The sequence below is a fragment of the Bombus fervidus genome, unplaced genomic scaffold (genome assembly GCF_041682495.2).
Source record: "Bombus fervidus isolate BK054 unplaced genomic scaffold, iyBomFerv1 scaffold0065, whole genome shotgun sequence".
In the NCBI taxonomy this organism is placed as follows: Eukaryota; Metazoa; Arthropoda; class Insecta; order Hymenoptera; family Apidae; genus Bombus; species Bombus fervidus.
The window spans coordinates 10,001-12,500 of record NW_027212628.1 but is presented as its reverse complement, the minus strand read 5'-3'; the positions used below and the strand labels follow the sequence as shown (position 1 = coordinate 12,500).

At 50.6% G+C, this 2,500-nt stretch overlaps 1 non-coding gene across 1 annotated transcript; it reads right to left on the bottom strand.

The window, feature by feature from the left end:
• Positions 1 to 989: 989 nt before the first annotated feature.
• On the bottom strand, positions 990 to 1,144 carry LOC139997360 (5.8S ribosomal RNA). Its single transcript, XR_011802746.1, has one exon. It is a non-coding gene; the product is annotated as a 5.8S ribosomal RNA (ribosomal RNA).
• Positions 1,145 to 2,500: the final 1,356 nt, after the last annotated feature.

The window sequence follows — 2,500 nt, the reverse complement described above, 5'->3', positions numbered from 1 at the left end:
GCAACGCTGGGGATCATCTCCCTAAGTCATCAGCGTTCGAAGAAATCTCGTGTGTCCGTTCCCGGATCTACGGCTTTCTCTGGGTTCGCGAAGAACAGAAAAAAGCACAGAGGATGAAAAACGCAACGACGACCCATCGATGCGACGGTCCTCGTTGTCTTCTCGTCAGTCGTCTCGCGCCTGCAGAATACATCTCTGCCGCACGAACAGACGGAGTGGGTATTCGATCCCTGGGGCTGTACGAGTAAAAACATCTTGATGAAAAGACGGTTGTGTTTCTTTAAGGCACACAGTTTTTCGTTACGCCACCAAGTTTAGGTTTAGGTTTTAATATCTTGGTTCTCTTTTCTCTCCTCTCTCGACTGACTTTGTTCAAAAATATTTTTGCTTTCTCTCAGTCTCGCCAAAAATTCATTTAAGACGACGTCGGGGGCGCGGTCATTCGTGCTTATCGAAGACTAACAAAACGTAGCAGAGGCTGATACAAAAAGAAAAAAAAAATCGGCCACGAAGAAAACTCGCTCTGTGTATCTCGATAACCGCGTCGACGACGACGGTTCTCTCCGCGCTCTTTTAATTCGTATCCTTCTTCTTGCGCTTCGTCCGACTCAGAAACGTTCGTAAAACACGAACGACGGCGGGTTGTCAAGCCAAGAAGGGACAGAGAAGAGACGGAGGTAGTTTTGCGAGTCTCCCGTGAACGCGATAGATTTTTCATATATATTTGTATCGAGAGCATGCGTACGCCGGTCTCCACACGATCCAGCGACGAACGCCGACGAACGTCCAACAATCGCTCGTACGTCGCGTACGAGCCCTCGACCGCTCTTTAATTCGTATTCTTTTGCTTGGCGCTCGTCCTCCGACTCAGAAACGTTCGTTTAAAGATAAAACGAACGACGGCGGGCTGTCGACGAGGCAAGAAAGAACAGAGAGATACGGACCGAGAGCAACGATACGCAACGCAAGCAGTCTTAGGTTTACGTGAGCAACCCTCAGCCAGGCGTGGTCCAGGAATTGTATCCGTGGACCGCAATGTGCGTTCGAAATGTCGATGTTCATGTGTCCTGCAGTTCACACGTTGACGCGCAATTAGCTGCGTTCTTCATCGACCCACGAGCCAAGTGATCCACCGTTCAGGGTAATCGTTTATGCATGGATTTTTGTTTGTGTACTCAGGTTTTTGTACTCTTATTCTCGGTTCGAAAGAAGCCGATATCCGACAAACGTCCGACCAACGGGAATCGAACGCGCGGAAGTCGCCATATGATTGACGACACGAAAATACGTTCGAAAACGAAATCGGACGGACTGCGCGACGACACACGCAGCCCGCCGACCGGGCGTAAAGTGCATTATAATATATAACAACCAACGAGATCGAAGCTCCGTTCGTCAGGAAACGACGGGGATATAACACCCGATTCTGAATCCTCTGTACAGCACACGATCTCGCGAAGAAAGCGCACGGTGGCTAGCCCATGATATATATATATGTTCGTTCCTCTCGTCCAGTTATTCGAAGCAAACAGCCGATATGCATCTCCATCGTTCGGGTAAAAAAAAATCGATGGGACGCGCACGGTCGTAGTCTTCCTCGCGCGGTCGTTTCTTCCCGATAGCCAGAAGCAGAGTTTGAAAAACTCTAGCGACGGAACGAGGCATTAGACTCTCGACAACGAGGATACAGACACGGCCGGCGGTCCCCTCTGAATCGACTTCGGTGGTTCAGGTAAAAATAAAAAAAATCGATGGGACGCGCACGGTCGTCCTTCCTCTTCCTCGCGCGCGGTCTATTCTTCCCGATAGCCAGAAGCAGAGTTTGAAAAACTCTAGCGACGGAACGAGGCATTAGACTCGCGACAACGAAGATAGAGAGACGGCCGGCGGTCCCCTCTGAATCCACTTTGGTCGCTCAGGTAAAAATAAAAAAAAATTCGAAAGGGACGCGCACGGTCGTCCTTCCTCTTCCTCGCGCGGTCTTTTCTTCCCGATAGCCAGAAGCAGAGTTTGAAAAACTCTAGCGACGGAACGAGGCATTAGACTCTCGACAACGAGGATAGAGAGACGGCCGGCGGTCCCCTCCGAACGGATGGCGACAACGACGACTAAAGCGCGAAAAATCGCGACGAAAAGGAACGCATCTCCGTTCAGGTGTATGTGTGTGCGTGCGTTTAAAAAAAATTCGATGGGACTCGCAGCCATCGGCCTCGCGCGGTCGTTTCTTCCCGATAGCCAGAAGCAGAGTTTGAAAAACTCTAGCGACGGAACGAGGCATATGACTCACGACAACGAGGATATGGACAGGCGGTCCCCTCTGAACGGGTCGACGAGACGATGGTAAAAGAGACGAACCGGACGAAACTTCCGTCGATCAGGTAAAAATAAAAAAAAATTCGATGGGACGCGCACGGTCGTCGTCGTCGTCTTCCTCGCGCGGTCGTTTCTTCCCGATAGCCAGAAGCAGAGTTTGAAAAACTCTAGCGACGGAACGAGGCAT